Raw genomic sequence first — 18,110 nt, forward strand, 5'->3', positions numbered from 1 at the left:
TGGCTCCAGTCCTCTAAACCAGCAAAAGCTACACTGCCAGTAGAGTAGCCTCTAGCCACATGTGGCAGTTTAAATTTAAACACAATTAAAATTCAGTTCTTCAGTTGCGCTAACCATATTAGTGGCTTCCATATTGAATAGCTCAGATAAAGATTTCCATTATCATAGAATATTCAATTGGACAATGCAGATCTAAGGAGTAAATCCCCTCTAAGTTACTGAAGGTGGGAGCATGAGGGAGAGACAAGCCAACTTTTTAACTATGTTTTACTGGCTTTTCTGTTCCTCTACACTTTTACACTGTTAGCTACTAAACACTTTATGATTTAACTAACATTTCCTTCATTGATGGTTTCTAAACTTTCTGAATGCCTGCTGTGTGTATTTTGTTTTGTTTTTAATAACTCAATGGTTTTTAGTATATTCACCAAGTTGTGTGCCCATAACCACCATTCAATTCCAGAACATTTTCATCAACCCAAAAGGAAACCACTAAGCAATCACTCTCCATTCCTCCTTCCCCTGACCCCTTGGCAACCACTAATCTACTTTCAGTCTATATATATTTGCCTACTCTGGATATTTTATCTAAATGGAATCATACAATATGTGGCTTTTTGTGTCTGGCTTCCTTCATTTAGCATTATGTTTCCCAGGTCCCCCCATGTTGTAGCATGTATCAGTATTCATTCCTTCTTATGGCTGAATAATAATATTCCACTGTATGGATGTACCACATTTTGTTTATTCACCAGTTAATGGATATTTGGGTTGTTTACATTTTTCAGCTATTATAAATAATGTTTCTATGAATATTCATGGGCAAGTTTCTGTATGGGTATATGTTTTAAATTCTCTTGAGTATGTACCTAGGAATAGAATTACTGGGTCTCATGGTAACTCTGTGTTTAACTCTTTGAGGAATTGTCAAACTATTTTCTAAACCAGCTGCATCATTTCATCTTGTGTACATTTAAGAGAGACCTTATTCTTCTTTTTACCTGACAGTGCCTCACATACAGAAACTACCTATTCCCTATTCGAGTGGATAGATGATCACTTTGACTCACATCAAATATCCATCCAGCCTGGAACTGGAGGATGCCCTGTTGAATAGCAGAGTGGTGTGGCCCCAGTCTCCTTAATGCCACCCTATTAGTCTGTAAGGGATTTTAGTCAATCAGTTCAAGTTTATTGAGTACTTACTACTGAGTTCTATGAACTAGGCCAGGCGTTGGTAATAATTAGTTGGAGGGATGGCCATGTAAATGGATCACTAGAATACTGTTGCTTTGTGCCGTACTGAGAATATAACATGGGCACAGGGATCACTATTGTTGCCTGGGAGAGTTAGCGAAAGCCTCACAGAGGAAAGGACATTTTAGTTGAATTTTGAGTGATAAATAGGATTTGCCACAGAAGACATGCAACACAGGAGGCACAACTAAGCAAAGCATTTTTGGGGGGATGAAATGGGGATAGGAGCACCTGGGGGGCTCGGTTAAGAGCCCAACTCATGGTTTGTGAGTTCAAGCCCCACACCCCACTCTCTGCTGTCAACACAGAGCTCGCTTGGGACCCTCTGTCTCCCTCTCTCTCTGCCCCTCTCCTGCTCTGTCTCTCTTTCTCTTTCAAAAACAAATATACATTAAAAAGGTTTAAAAAGAAATAAATTAGGCATAGACAGATACATAACTAGTTCCTGCCCACAAGACCATTCCAGAGTGGACATGGTGGAATCCAGATTCTTCTTTCACTTCTCATCCCTCAGAAGGCTGAGTTTAGTGTGATCCAACCAGGGCTATGAATTTAAGAAATCATCTTGGGTCAACCTAGTTCTCCAGCTAAAATAACCTTTCTTCTTTGGAGAGATAGGGTGACCAATCCAAATGGAACTTCTGCTTTGGCAAAAGCCACCACAATGGAAAGTGAGCAACTGGAAAGATGGGCTGATGTCTTCATGTGTTTCTGAAGCTTGGAGATGGATGCTGGTATAAAAACCATTCTCACAGTCTATTTTTCTGTGGTGTTCCTACCAGGTAAGGCTCTACTCATGCCAGGCCATCTTTTCAATACAGAATGAACTACTTGCTTGTCCGTTGATATAAATTGGGAACAGTGAGCTAATTTCCTCCAAGGGTCTTGGGATCCTCAAAGTAAGTGACGTTAAGCTCACGCGAAGGTAAAAATCAGGCTGTTCAGAGTAGGTCAAGCTGGTTTTCACTCAGGTGTTTATTTCTCTACCAACCCAAATTTCTCCCTCTAGGGTTCTGTCAACATAAGAGAATAGAATGAGGGGAGATACTTGTGGAAAATGGCTCCATACTTACTTTCAAGGTATGAATACCGCTGGAGTCATAAGTGCTAGAATATAACCTGTGCTGATTATTTCTACTCACTGTTACCTGAATGCTTAGAGAGGGCTCCTTTTATGAGTGGTAAAACAAAGTTCTGGTGGCACCCTGATTTATAGTGATTGTTTTTATTCTTTAGAAAGGCCCAGTGCAGTTGAGAACAAAATGTTCGGAGGGCTACAGAACTATGGGAGAAGAAATCGAAGATGGAACAATTTTTATTTTATTTTATTTTATTTAAATATGAAATTTATTGTCAAATTGGTTTCCATACAACACCCAGTGCTCATCCCAACAGGTGCCCTCCTCAATACCCATCACCCACCTTCCCCTCCTTCCCACCCCCCATCAACCCTCAGTTTGTTCTCAGTTTTTAAGAGTCTCTTGTGTTTTGGCTCCCTCCCTCTCTAACCTCTTTTTTTTTCCTTCCCCTCCCCCATGGTCTTCTGTTAAGTTTCTCAGGATCCACATAAGAGTGAAAACATATGGTATCTGTCTTTCTCTGTATGACTTATTTCACTTAGCATAACACTCTCCAGCTCCGAAGATGGAACAATTTTAAATCCCAATGCTCTCTTTCCGTTCTAATTTGTGCCTTTTCACTGTGTTGTGGAATGACTGCTGGGGTGTCTTCCGGATAAAAACCTCTCACACTCAGAACTTATGTCACTTGTCCACACGTTTCACAGGACATGTGGACATCCTTATGTCAGCTGTTTCCTGTATTTCTGTATTAATATATGTAAAGCACTTAGAAAAGTGCCCGGCAAATAATAACAGCCATGAAAACGTTAGGGTCATCATTATTATTATAATTACTATTACCATTATTATTCAGCCCCATCTCCTTAGTTAGGTATTAAGTTCCTTGTAAGTGAAGATCTGTGTCACCATTTTTCTCGCTCTTACTAATTTGTTGACAAGACGAGGACCTCGCACAAGTTGCTTCCCTTTCGCGAACTCTAGTTGGACTGCATAAAGATTATGCATCAAGCCCAACCTAAGACCACAAACACATTTTGGCGCCCACTGTTTACAAGCCACTGTCTTGCGTCCTATGACCTTTTTATAGTAAAAACTGTAAGAGTAAACACGAGGTCAAAACCGCATGTAGGAGTCCAGCCTTGGCAGGGGGTGTAGGAGAGACTCCAAGGCGATACCCGCTCCCCGTCACCCCCCTGCTACTCGTGCCACTTTCCGCTCCGCCCGGTGCCTGGACAACCGACACCCCTCGGCGCAGAGGGCAGGATCCCGGGTTCGGCGTCTGGATCGCGGCCGCGAGGTGCAGCGGGGACGCGAAGCAGTGGCGCCGGGGGCACCCAGAGCAGGTCCAGGCGGCGCCGGGTCCGTCCCCCCGCCCCGGCTCCCGGCTGCCCAATCAGGGCGCGGCTCGGGCGCGCGCCGCGGCCAATCAGGAGCTGCGGGAGAGGAGCCAGGAGCCGGCGGGCGCGGAGCGAGCCTAGAGAGTCGGGAGCCGGCGGCGGCGCTGCGGCCGCGAGGGAGGGCAGCGGGAGCAGTGGGGCTGGGCGAGGATCCCCGGGCCAGCCCAGCGGGCTCTGCCGTGGCGACATTCCGGCCGACACTTGGGACCCTGCGGGCGGCGTCGCAGGTAACCGCGCCCGCGCCCCGCCGTGGAGGGCCAGCGTGCCCTGCCGGAGGGGCTCCGCAGGTGGAGCCGGCGAGGGGTGGGGGTGGGGGCGGGCCGGCCGCGAGGTCCTAGCGCCGCGGGGGCTGCCCCTCGCCCCGCGTGTCCCCACGCCTCCGCGCGTGCCTCGGCCGGAGCCCCGCGGAGGCGCGACATTTCCACTGGCTGCCGGCGTCCAGGGGTGGGAGGGGGTGAGGTGAGCCCGCCTAAGGCGGAGAAGGGGCGGTGGGGGTGGGGGAAGACACTTGCGACCCCCGCTCCCGTACGCGGACACTGCAGACGGGTGTCCTCCCTGAGATGTGAGTCCCCGCGACGTCTTCGTTGGCCCAAGGCGACAACAGGTGTCCCTGGGGACGGTGACTTTCCCACCCCTCCCCCCCACGGCTCGAAATCCCGGCCTTGGCGTTCCGCCCCACCTTCGGGGTGTCGGAGACAGGACCCCAGCCTGGTCACTCAGGCGCGCTGCCCGCTGGACAGCGCCCAGAGGCGGCCTGGACCCAGCAGACCCGGGCTTTGGATGGAGTTTCCTCTGTGTATTGCCAAGCAATTTGCTGGACACCCGCCTCTCGCTGGGTGAGGAAGAGTTGAAGATGAGAGATAGAGATAGAGACAGAGACACCGAGAGAATGTGCCTATGTTGCCCTTACTGAAAGGAGCTCCCCGAGGGCTGTGGGTGAATCATTAACTGTCGTCTTGTGCAGCTACTGACCTCTGAAAGGGAAAGACACCCTTTCTCTCAGGCAGGTCCTTCATGCTCTTATGTGCCTCACTCTCTTAATCTGTAAAGTGGCCATAAATGGTTGCACCTGCTTGATAGCCTTGTTTTGAGGATTAAATAAACCAGTGCCCAAAAAACACTGAGCACAACACTGAGTACCCAGTAAATGCTGGCTCTTATTATTTGTTATACGGAGTGGATGGTTTTTTAAAGAGTAAGTCAGACGTGTTCTCACTGGCCCAGTGACCATTTGGAGCTCTGAACAGCTTTCTAAACTCGAAGGGGAAAAATGCTATTATTAATGTTACCGATGGTATCATTTAAATGTAATAATGTCCTTTGAGGGAATTAAAAAAAACACAAAACTCCATTGGAATGGTGAGAGAGATAAATGGATTCCAACAAGTAACTGAGAAAAGCTTTGCAAACCCTGAAAAAGTTGTTATGAATGTTGTGTGAGAAGAATATCTTGGTGTTTTGTTGAATGCTTATCTTTCACTAATATGGCTGATGGGGGAGGACTTGAAGGTTCTTATACTTTCCAAACTCCTCCCTGAAACAACTTTAAAGAGAGGGGGAAGATGAGAAAAACAAATAAAAAGCTCAACCACACAACAAAATGCCAGCAGCTCACAGAAACCTAAAATTGCAGTTCCTACTTTAGGCAGTTATTTTGGTGTCTGACTTGGGTGGTCTGGTTCAATTCTTTGCCACTGTGTCACTTTATTATCCTCGTTTTCTTTTCCTTGTTCATTTACTTAAAATATCTATATGTAGCCAACTTGCTTGGAATTCTGAACCCTCTGCTACTTAACCTCCTACCTTGTGGCAAACCCAAAAGGACCTTCCCACAGGTTCCCAAGGGCAATGTCAGTGGGAATCTACCTGTCTTAACACACCACACTACCTGGGAAAGGTACAGACAGAATGCCCCAGTTCTCCAAAGGCTCCAGTGCATTTACTTGCCAGGAGCCTTCGAATAAATCCATCCACTTAGAGAAAGTGATTATCTTCTCAGGGGGTAAGAAGCCCACTTCCAGATGCAAGTCTTTCAAGTGTCAAATTAATTCCACAACCTTTTAGTTGTGGATAAGGAGACTTTTACTCTCACCACCACAGTGGGAGGATATGAAAGCTTGCTGATAGAGGAGGGAGGGAGGTGAGTGGGGCACAGGAAAGATTGCTACAATCAGAGCCATACCCACACTTGGTGAAAACTCTGTCTCTGTGGCTGATGGCTGGGAAACCTGGACAAGTCGCTTTGCTTTTCTGTGCCAGAGTCTCCCACTCTGTAAAACGAGGGCTTATTTATTTATTTATTTATTTAAGAGAGGAGTTGTTGTAAGGATAGTGCTAATAAATGGAAAGTCCCCAGCAAAGTTCCAAGGACATAGTTACTGGTCTGTAGCATTCAAAAGGGATCCTACAGGTGAGAGTTGATCGGTTATATCTGGGAATAAAAAAGACTTGATTGAGGAGATGACACCTGAGCTGAGTGAAGAATGATGAGCAGGTCTCTTATGCAGATAGGATTGAGGTGGGATTGGAAGGAAAGGTAGAGCAGAGGAGAGAGACATTCCAGGCAGAGGGGATATGGGAGATCCAATGTGCTATAATGGTCAGCTTAGGCAAAATAACAAATAATTCCCAAATCTCAGTGGCTTACAACAACTGAGGTGTATTTGTCACGATTGCTGCATGTCCAGTGTAGGTTAGTTGTGGTTCTGCTCCTTATCTGGTTCCTTCTGAGATCCCCAGAGGCTTAAGAAACAGCCTCTTCCTGGGGCAATACTGATCTCATTTATGGGAAGGGGAAAAAAGAGAATGTGATAAAACAAAAATATGGCACTTAATACCTGCTCAGAGATAGCAGACATCACTTCAACTCTCCTGCTGTTGGCCAAGGTAAGTCACACAGGCAGACCCAATGTCAGTGGTAAGGGGGAGTCTAAGCCTCCTGCAGACAGTGAAGAATGGCTGAGTAGGAGGGAAAGTGCAGAAGGAAACAGGGCAAGGGAGGTGGCCCGGAGGCAGGTGATGAAGGGCCCTGGGTCATGTGCTGGGACTTTATCCTATGGGCAGGGAGCAGCCATTGAGGGTTTTAAGTTGGGGTTTGACATGGTCAGATTTTTCAGGCCAAACACATGTCTCTAGTGGCAATGTGGGGAGAAGACCAAAATAGGTGGGATTAAAAGGTAAAGATGGTAAGTGCCCCAACGAATTCAGCAGCCTCAAATCTCCCTCACTATCTTTCACATGACTCGAGATTCAACTGTCAGAAAATTATTCCCTGGGCACTTGAATGATTCTCCTTTGTCCTCTCTTAAAATGTATATGCTCCTTCATCCTGAAGTATTTTATGGTATCATCTAAAGCAGCAGTTTTCAAACTTTAGTGTGCCTCAGAATCACCTAGAGCCCTTGAGAAAACACAGATTTGTGGGTCACACCGCCAGAGTTTCTTAATAGATCTGGGGTGGCACCTGGGAGTTAGCATTTCTGACAAGTGCTCAGGTGATGCTGATGCTGCCAGTCCAAAAACCACTGAACTAAAGGGAGAAATTAAGATGTGGTTGAGGAGGGCACCTTGTGGCTCAGTTGTTAAGCATCTGACTTTTGCTCAGGTCATGATCTCACAGTTTGTGAGTTCGAGTCCCATAGTGGGTGAGCTCACCCACTTCGGGGGAGCACGAGCCCCACTACTCTCTCTCTTTCTCTCTCTGCCCCTTGTGGGATTCTCTCTCTGCTCCTTGCTCACTTGAGCACCCCCCACCCCCAAATGTGGTTGAGGGAAAGGCCTGAATAGAAGGGCCTAATGGAACGGGGAAGAAGTCTGGAAGGTCTCAGCATTCTCCATTTGGCAGATTTGCTGAAGGCTGGCAGTGGCATTGGGGTCTGTAAGAGTGACTGAGTCTCTAGGTTTATATTAAATTGCAGATATAATTCTCATAGTAAGGACATGAAAGGAGCTTGGATTCATAGAAGAAACATACAAGTGCTACTTTATCCCCTCCTTTTGTAATTTTGCCCCACCCCCCCACCATCCAGCATGTCATTGAGCACACACCCTTTTGTCTGGCTCCAGCCCTCTCACTTAAGTTTGTCAGCTCAGCGTATTCCAGTCTCTGATCCATCACACTTCTTGTCCTCCCAGTTTTAATTTCTTTTGGAACTGGGGTTTGCCCACTGGGTGGATGTTTGGCTGAATTGTAAAATAGTCAGACCGAGAAATTTCTTGCTTCACTTGAGGTCATCTTCATGAATACACATCTGTACCATATGATCATGCAAATTGTGATCAACCCTCCCAAGATAACTAACCCCCTGAGAACTCAAGATGTCCATAGTTTAGCTTATGCTAATGGGTGGAGCGAGTCCCATCAATTCCTTTCACTGTGACTCACCACTCCTGTAATGAGAGAACATTCCAAGAATGGACGTTAAGGAGAAAATATGTTGGCGTGTACAACATGACACAAGAAATAGAACATAATGAGCGTTTGTTTTCTTTTTACTATTTTTTTCTCAATTCTAGATGTGGAAAAAGTTTCGACTCTACCCGGGTACAGATAATCAGTGATATACCTGCCCACACTGTGTGAATACATGAAATACTTTCAGAGTCAACATTTTGAGTGCTGGCCAGCAGGTTACAGTATTTGTTTCAAGGTGGTGTGAGTCTAAAATGATCCATTGAGACGTGGATACACTATCTTAGAAATACGCATAGGAAATTTGTATAAAACAAGAAATGTCATGGTAGGCCCGAGCTATAAAATGAAATGAGTAATATTTGAAAAGACCCTTTTTCCTAATTGAGATTTGACAATTCACACCTAAAAGGTGTGCTTTTTGAAACAAGAGAATTCCCTAGGGTTCTGCATACCTCCAGAGGTGGATGAGAAAATTTGGAACCATGACCTCTGGCCAGGAGGCCTGAGGCCATCTCTGTTGGTCTGATTCCCTCTCCAGGTAATTTTGGAAAATCAACTGTTTCACTTCCTCCTGCAGACGTGGCCTTCCCTTGGTCAGCTCTGTAGTGGAACCCTGTAGCTCCCTCGGTCTCAGGTCTCCAGGAAACTTGATCTAAAGTTGTGGGGCACCTGGATAGCTGTCAGTTAGGTGTCTGACTTCGACTTAGGTCATGATCTCATGGTTCCTGAGACCTACATCAGGCTTGCTGCTGTCAGCGATCCCCGTTGGATCCTTTGTCACCCCCTCTCTCTGCCCCTCCCCTGCTCTCTCTCTCTCTCAAAAATAAATAAAACATTAAAAAAAATAAAGTTGCAAAAGATGTAGCAGACAAAACCCTAGGCCTGAGTGAGAGCCAGTGAGGGAAGGGACTTAAACTAGCCAGGAGGGATCTAAAATGCTGAATATATTCACTAGAAAGTGTTACTCTTCCCCATTGGATAGCATTTATCCAGGAATTTGATATTTAAAAAAAATACACATTAAACCACTACATAAATAGTATCCTGTCTATATGTTTGTATTTAATAAATGTTAAATGTAATATATATATATGTATATTTTCACATCTCTAGCAGTTTCAAGAGGTAGGTTTCTTGCACTGTCATTTTTCTGAATCGTGATTACTGAGAAACAGTTGGCCAAAATTCTATAGACAGATGGTGGAAGGGCAGGATTGAAAACTTAAAGTCCTTTGAATTTTCTGTTCGTTGTGTCCACTCCCATCATCCCAGCTGGCCTCAAACTAACCCAGACTTATGCTCTGAGGTAGCCTCACTAACAGGTAACAGCTAAGAGAAGCTTATTGTTCTTTGTGCAGTGTGATCATGAGTGTGAAGCTACTTTGCAGATTGCTAATGGCCCAGTAAAATCTTTGGAAGGTGGTTTCACAGGAATGGCATTGGGTATCTTCTGGGTGCAAGGTTCTGAGGAAGATGTGAGGAATTCAGAGAAGTGTAATGCTTATTCTTTGGACACAGCCTCTAATCTGGGAGTGAAAGGGCATAACATTTATACAGAATTAATAGTAGTCAAATAATAGTGGGGCCAGCCATATAATTAAAGGGGGCACTGCAAGCTGTGAATTCAGAGACAGAATCTTTCTGAGGTGTTGCTAGGCTGGGAAGGTTCACGGAGGAGCAGTTGCATTGGATTGGAAGTAGAAATGGAGTTTAGGTGGGCACATCAGGTTTTAGGGAATGGACCTCAGCGAACCATGGCTCTGACGGTCCACACAAGCTTGTTCCAGGCCTGTGGCTAGACTTCTAGAGCAAAGGAGTCAAGTAGAAGAGGACAGAGAAGTCTGAGGTAGACAGCTTCTTAAAGTCTTCCTTTCTTGACTGCCATCTGATTGTCTAATTCCAATATTCTGATGGCTTGTGTCACCTCCTGAAAAATGAAGCCATCTGGTGATTTGTTAGCAAATGAGTACTCTGGACTCTAATTTGTCCTCTTAACGTGTTCACTTTGTTAATAGGAGAGCACTTTGGAGCTAAGAATGTCAAACCTCTTTATAAATAAAATTTAATCCTATCATAAACTCTGTCAAACTGGCAGGCGGTTGGTCTCACTCCGCTTGCAAGGTGACCTGGGAAGGTCAAGCAGCTTGTTTAAAGTCGTGCAGGTATCCCCTGGCACTTCTGTGCTCATTGGTCCCACCTCCCCTGGTGTCCAGCTTAAGTTGCTTTACAGATATTCACTAAGCACTTGGGGACCCTTCCATCCAATTAGGACTTTCTCCATCACTCTTTTATCCCGTAGAGACCCTCAGCCTTAATCCCAATGACCCTCATTAATTTTAATTTGGAGGTGGGATGATTACACCCTTCTCTTTCAGGCTTAACAGGGGCTCTCATTGAAAGAGGTACCGTTTTAGTGCTGTGGGTCTGTGCACACACACCATCTGAATGAATTGGTATTCTCAGCACTTTTCATGCCAGATGCCAGCCAGTATAGCAGGTCTATCAGTGGCTTTCAATCTGCCTAAACTTTGAAGTGAGACACCAGACCCTTGCCAGCTTGATAGAATCACTGCATTGGTTGCCCTTTGAAGTTAGCTAATTGCTTAAAAAAAAAAAAAAAAGTGAGATGCTTTAAATGAAAACAGATTTTATTCCTCTGTTTGCTTTAGAAACAACATATTTGTCTGTCTTTTTCGACTTAAGTTTTTAAAGAAGAAAGAATATAATACCATAGTGAAGTGGGTAAGGTTAGGGTGATCCATAGTCAGTGAGCTTACTCAGTTAAATGTTATTTAAATGTGTGAACTGTCACACATTAAAAAAAAAACAAAACATAGCTGTCACAAATATAGTTTTCCTATTGTATTTTCCCACCCTTGCCAAACATAAAGTATTAATTTTTCTCTGCGTCATTCCTTGTCCCTACATTTCCCTTCACTTAACCCTCTAAACACTTGAAAAGTGTGAACAACTTTTATTATTGAGATTATCAAAATTACCATAAGTAGCCATCATTCATGGGGTCTTACTGTGTCCCAGGTCTTCTGCTAGCATTTTACTCCACATTATTTGAATTTCCGCCTCAACTCTGTGAGGTGGGGCATTAGTAGTATCTGCAAGGGTAAGTAATCTGTCGGAGGTTGTGGTGGAGATAGGGCTTTGACCCCACCTCTTAATCTCTCAGTTCTAGAAGCTGTGCCCTTAGTCACTATTCTATCTGGAAACAGAAGGAAAAGTCCTCTAAAGAGTTAAGGGGTGGGGGGCGGTCTGTGCACTCCGGGCACACCCACAGAGATCCTGCCAGAAGAACTGTCCTTGTTTTTGCTCCGTGGCTTCACTGTCAACAGGGCTGTTGAAGCACACTTGCTTCTCTTATCTATTTCTTTCTCCTTAATATTTTTGGTATTAAAGTAACATCTAAAAGGGGGGTCTTTTGGGGGCATCTATTTGAGTACATTCAGCACATCCCAGTCACTCACCAACAGCCTAATTGGCCCAGGTGGGCAGTATCCTCTGAAGCAGCCCCTCCAGCCACACCATCCATCACATTCAGAGGCCCTGGAGCTCTCATGCTCTGCTGTTGGTTGGTGTTCAGTTCCTGATCCCTGAGCAGGCCTTGGGGAGGCAGTTCCAAGGAGGCAGGGTCATGTGCTGTCATATCTCAGATTCAGCTAGATGACTTGGCTGGTCACAGCCCAGTGCTCATGGGACAAGGGGCTTTGGTCTCTTGTCATTTAGTGGCCACTTTCCTGTGAAGAGGACAGAGAAAGTGCAGTCAGTCCTGGCCAGGAACTTGGCAGAGGTGGGCCCCGGCCATAAGAAAGCAAGATAAGAGTATAGGTTCCTTTCTGTACTTAGAGGAAAAAGTATGTTTCATGGATGGAGCATGGTGAAGTGGTTAAGAGCATGCACACCAGAGCTCAGCTGTCCAGGTTTGAATCGTGTGGTGTTGGGCAAGCTGGTTAATCTCCCTGTATCTTCGTTTCCTTATCTACTGAAAGAGAATAGTGGTGTCTACTTCAGAGAGTTCTTATGAGGATTACATGAATTCTCTAGCGCTAATTAGCTGTAAAGCACTTTGAGACCACTGTGTGGGAGACAGGAAGTGTTACATAATAGCACGTAAAAAAAAAAAAAAAAAAACGGTAGGTGGACATCGCTATACTCGGGTAGGCAGTGCTATGGTGGATGAAGCTCACCTAACTGCTTTGGGAAAGGTGCTCCTGCTGAGTTGTATGCAAATGAAGTCTTACTATGTGTACTAGGGGAACTTGCTGTTTTAAAGAAGCATAGGAGAAATCTATTTGTCCGCTGCCTAAAATGAACATGAGAGAAACCATGTAGGAAGAAGAGAGGAGTCTAGGATGACTTGATGTTGTGACCAACGCCACTGCCAAGATAAACTGCCATCACGTTGGATGCAGAAGGCTTCTGGTAGAGCAGCTTTGGAGGGAGCGTCGCTATCCAGTCATGGATATGTGACCTTTGAGAGGCCTATTAAACGCTGTCGTGAAGGCACTCAGTGGGCATCAGGTGAGAGGTCAGGGCTGGACACATCGATGTAGGGGTCCTTGGCTATAGATGAGAGTTAAATTCGTGAAGGGATTAAATTAGACCAAGAAGAGAAGGGGCTCTGGAGCTGAACCTGGGGGCCTTCCAGCTCTAGTGGAAAAGTCAAGCCAGCTCTACTTTTCCGGTTTGCTTTCTTGGCTTGCTAGAGGGAAATGAAGTGTGGACCCATTTGATGCTGGCATTCGCTTTGGATAGTTTATCATTCGAGCTCTATAATGCTTGGACTTCTGAGTCAATAAACTAGGGTTAGATACCACTTGACCTCTTCCTACCTTTGTGCCCTTGGGCAAGCTACTTACCATCAGAGTCTCAGTTTCCTTATCTGGAGATGGGAACTGGTAGTAAAAACTCCCATCTCGGGGGTTTGAGGGGTTCAGTGAGTGCAGCTGTATCAGTGCTATGAAGCTGTTAATCGTTTGATCATTGTAAAATTCTCACTGTTCGTGCCAGAGTGTTTGGAAGTAAGGAGCGGTAACAGCTCACACATTTTTAAAGCTCTTTGAATTTCCCCTGAATTGCAAGCCACATTTTAATTTAACCCATACTGCTACTATTTTTTTTGTTCTTATTAAAAGTAAAAGAGGTCAAGAAGATACTACAATAAATTCCACACACATATGTCAGTCATTTATGCTTTCCCTGAAAGCATAACTGAAACACTGCATCCAGAAATCAAGACTGGCCCGTGTATATGGCAGTTGGTACATGAATCCCAGATACACAAGCATTCAGAGAAAAGCGAAACACAGAAGAAAATGGATATCCTAGCAATGACGGTATTTCAACATCACATACGCTAACCTCATATGTGCTCTTTACCACTGTGAGGCAGGTGAGAAGGTTCTCACTTCTCTAGTAAACTAACTGATCCTCCCTTACATTTTTTTTTAATTTTTAATGTTTATTTATTTTTGAGAGGAAGAGACAGAGCACAAGCTGGGGAGGGGCAGAGAGAAAGGGAGACACAGAATCCGAAGCAGGCTCCAGGCTCTGAGCTGTCAGCACAGAGCCCAACGGAGGGCTCAAACCCACGAACCACAAGATCATGACCTGAGCCAAAGTCAGATGCTTAACCAACAGAGCCACCCAGGTTCCCCTCTCCCTTACTGTTTTAAATTCCAGTTTTACACTTGGTTGGAGAAAGTATTTGAGACACTTGATTTCTCTCAGCAAATAAGATGATTCTGAATCTATTTTTTAAAAAGTCTCCCTCTCAAAGCTACATAAGAATCCAGAGGCAGGGGAAATCAAATTCTGAAGTCTCTTCTCTGGATTCTTTAATTAGCATGTCTGCTGTGTTTGCATTTGTGGTTTATATGCTTTGAACTTGTGGCTTTTCTGTTTTGCAAGAGTTACTGTCAGTGAGACATTCACCAAAAGAAATACAGCTATTAGTGGTGGCAGGACCAAATACATGTAACGGTGTGGTTGGTTTCTAAATCCCTGCTAGAATTTTTGAGAAAACCTCTCCAGATGGCGGTGGGTGGTGTGAGGGCTGAAAGAAAACATTCGAAATACCGAAGCAGAAAAAATAATAGGAAAGAGCTTCCAGTGATTAAATTTTTCTTTCTGGTCTTTCAGGTTGAGGAAGTGAAGAGAATAGGCATAAATGGTGGGAAATTTCCATCAACTTGGAAAACACAATAGAATAAATAATTCTTGGCCACGAGGTGAGAGCCCAGAGAGTCACAAGGTCAAAGGATCCTGTCCCATTTGTCTGTGGTGACAGCCCCCCTCCCCCCAAAAAGGAACGCCTCACCCTTGAACAATGCAAGTGTCCCTGGGAAGCTGAAAAGGTACATGCAAATGATGAAATAAATCACATCATTTTAGAAGTAAGTGGTGGTTATACTTTTCTATATTTCCCAAATTTTCTTTAGTGAGAGTGTGTTCCTTTTATAATAAAATATATATAAATAATGCAAAAAATAGATGCAAAAGAGGGAAATTTACTGGGAGTGTGGAGATGGGTTTAAAGGTGCCATTTAAAGGTGCTGAGTTCCTTGCATTTTATAACAGGATTATTTTGCCCTATAAGTTGTAACACTTCCTAACTTACCTGCTGTCTAAATTTACAATCTTCAAGAATGTACTGGGTGTCAGCCATACCTGTCACCCATCAAAACCCAAGACCCTGCTCTAGGAGAGCAGAGCCAGCACTCAGGCAACAGATATTTATTTGACTCTCACACTGTGCCAAGCCCACCCAGTGTGGCTATATTCCTGGCCACTATCCCCAGCGGTTGGAGACCCCCTCTTGCCCCTGTCTCAGCAGAGATGAACTAGGGATGTTTCTTGTTTACAGGGGGATGGCTGCATGAGGATAATGTCACAGTCAGCCTGGGGCCCTTGGAGCTGCTCCTCACGAGGCCCACTGCGGAGGCCTGAGTTTTTGCGTTCAGCTGCGTTGTTTTGGTTTCTGTGCCTGAGGTCTATTTTGTTGGGGCAAGGACAGGGATTCTTAGAAAAGGGAAGGAGATATCCTCTGCCTTACTGAAAACGGAAGTAAGGAATTATCAGTTCAGGGTCAGTGGAAGCCACAGTGCCTGGCTTCCTTTTGCTGTGCTCTTCTGGAATGAGTTGGTTTTGTTTTGAACATTCTGAAAGTGACATGAGCTAGATAAATTGTTCTAGGGTGGAGCTTTCAACAGGGAGTCCAGAGAGCCCTAGGGGATTCATGGAGGGACTTTGGCAAAGGTGTCTGTGAAGCACCTGAAATTTTAAATATGTTGCATGTATGTGTATTTACTCGGAGATGAGGGTCTCTGGCTTAAATTGTACCTCAGATCCAGAGAGCCATGCTTAAAAAAAAGAAAAAAAAGGCTAAGACCCAGTTCTAGGGGGAGATGTTCAAGTTTGAGTTACACATCTTGGCCTTGACTCTAACTAGAGAACTCTTCCTAATGGATGATGTGTTTGTAGTTGAAGTATTAGTGTAAATAGACACATCTCAGGTGCACCCACAGAAGCCTGTGCTGCAAGAAAGGTGAGGAAGGTTTCACTTCTTCAAGTGCTGGAAAGCTGGAAATCCAGAAGTGCACAATCCCTGCAGTTCTAATGCTTCCTATTCTCCTCTTTCTGTTGTCCTTGAGCCCACACAGAGTTCCCTTAACTCTGTATTACCTGAAGAGTTAGCTTGTTGAAATGAACACTAATACCTCTTTTACCTGGTTTTTCTCTGGGCTCTAAGCAAATCAGGTTGATTTTTCCTGCAATGGAAGGCTGGATTCGGTGCAGGCCTTCATGATGATGATGAGAGCAGACATGTACAATGAGTGAACTGCCATGTGGCCATTTATCCAGTGCCCCACACATGAGTGTTGACCTTCCCACCCTTGCTTCTTGTTTCTCCTCACATTGCACATTTTCTCTAGGTGACCTCCAAACCCTTGGCTGCCAATACCTTTTAATCTGTATAATCAATACCTCTCTTCTTCTGACTTCTTGACCTGTTTAGTAGGCCCTAAGACGTCTCTGTGGTTGTCCAACAGGTGCATCAAACTCACTGGGTTTAAAACTGAACTCATCATATCCCTACCACCCCTCAATCATTCTTCCCTATGAAGCCCTTCTGAAGACCGGTGAATGGCCAGAAACCTATCCAGTCTTCCAAAGATCTTTTTCATCCGCTGACCACATCACTGCCTCCCTCAATCTAAATTAGCTTCAAATAGACTTTATCCCCATGTCTTGATGATCTTTCATTTTAAATGGCTCATAAAAAACATCCCTCCTGTTTATCCCTCATCTTGCAATGCCTGATCACTATAATTACTAGGTGATCTTCCCACCCTCCAGTCCATCTTCCTCATTGCTTCCAGAATGATTTTCCTAAAATATGATTGAATCGTATTATTTCTTCATTTAAAATTGTTTAATTGATCTCCATTGCCCTCCAAAACCCAACCTTGGCATGGCTTACAAGACCCTTCTGACTCCTCATCTTTCCAGCCTCTTCTCTTCTCTTCTCTTCTCTTCTCTTCTCTTCTCTCTTCTCTCTTCTCTCTTCTCTCTTCTCTCTTCTCTCTTCTCTGAGCTGCTTGTAGTTCAGAAAGCACAACATGCTTTCATTCATCTCCTACACTTTGTATGAATGTATCACATTTTATTATAGCTGTTTTTAAGTTGGGGAACTTATAAAAAAAACTGTCACACTTCAAGGTTCTAAGTCATGTACAAAACAGTCTAGCTCTGCATCACCCCCATCCTTGCCTCCTCCCCATTCCTAATACCACCCCTAAATCTCAGGTCGTCCTTGAGCTTGAACCTCTTTTCTTAGCCTCATCTTCACCTCACGCCATGCCTTACTTGTATCTCCAGATCCTACCCCATCACTGATTCATACATACTCCAGGGGTTGAGGTCAGTGATGAGTGATGTTCAAGAATGGGTTAGGTAGGCAGGAGGTCTGGGGATGATGTGAGAGACAGGGATGTCTATTGCACATACTTTTTGGTACCAAACTGGTTTTGCGTGTTAACACAACTGTTTAAACATGGCTAAGTAAAATGGCACCCTCTAATTAAGTTGCATTGTCCTGTTTTATTCTTATAGATGCTATGCTGCCAGCTTGGAATCTCCCTTTTCCCTGCCCCCAACTAATTTCTGTTCATCTTTCAAGCCCCTTCCCAGGTATCACCTTCCCTCAGTTATTCTTTACTGACCCCAAGATTGGACTGGGTGCCACTCCTCTGTGTGCTAATGGCACTGTTGGGTTCACTGTATTGTGATTGTCTGTTTATTTGCCTGTCTCCTTCTCTCTCTCTTAGTCTTCTCTCTATCTCTAGAATTTCACTAGGACATGCCTAGCAATAGGAGATGCTGAAGAAATGCTTACTGAATGACTGTAGAATGGATGATGTCCTGTGACAGTCAGAATTCTAAGAACCTGCAGAAGATCGAGGAGCACAAATAGCCCACAGTCCAAGGAGATTTATTAGATCATCTGTTCCACTTTCTGTGAATGTGAAATTTCACACCAGTACTGGTTCGTCTCTAGGTTTAACCTTCCTCTGTTGGCTGCCTCTTACACACCATCTGAAATTCTCTTAGCCCCACTTCCTTCTCAGTTGCCTTGGTGACCAGCTCTGCTGGACTGTACCATTCTACCATCCAACGCCATGTTGGGCTTACTCCCACCACTTCTGGACTCAGATGAAGCACCACCCTGTAGGTATGGGATCTAGCTTCCTCATTTGCTGCTGAAGGAGCAAGACAATACACCCCAAAAGTGTGGGGGATGTTGGGTCACCATGGAATGAACCTTGGCCCAGTGGGGAATAAGAGAGAGTCAAGTGATGGCAGACATTTTCCCTCTCAGAGTATCGCTCCATTTGATGGAAACTTTTGGGAGGCTGTAATCTCTACCAGCCTCTTTGGGGGTGTCCC

At 44.8% G+C, this 18,110-nt stretch overlaps 1 protein-coding gene across 3 annotated transcripts in view; it reads left to right on the top strand.

Annotated features, from left to right (window-relative positions):
- The first annotated feature begins 3,846 nt into the window (after nt 1–3,846).
- STON2 (stonin 2) overlaps nt 3,847–18,110 on the top strand; it is a 144,688-nt gene continuing 130,424 nt past the window's right edge. Inside the window, exons 1-2 of one of the 3 annotated variants that reach the window (XM_049612388.1) lie at nt 3,847–3,963; nt 14,304–14,557. The gene's annotated coding sequence lies outside the window, so the exon portion shown is untranslated. The remainder of the gene's footprint in view (nt 3,964–14,303; nt 14,558–18,110) is intronic. The other 2 variants (XM_049612387.1, XM_049612389.1) reach the window with 2 other exon arrangements.

Source organism: Panthera uncia (assembly GCF_023721935.1).
Source record: "Panthera uncia isolate 11264 chromosome B3 unlocalized genomic scaffold, Puncia_PCG_1.0 HiC_scaffold_1, whole genome shotgun sequence".
Lineage (NCBI taxonomy): Eukaryota > Metazoa > Chordata > Mammalia > Carnivora > Felidae > Panthera > Panthera uncia.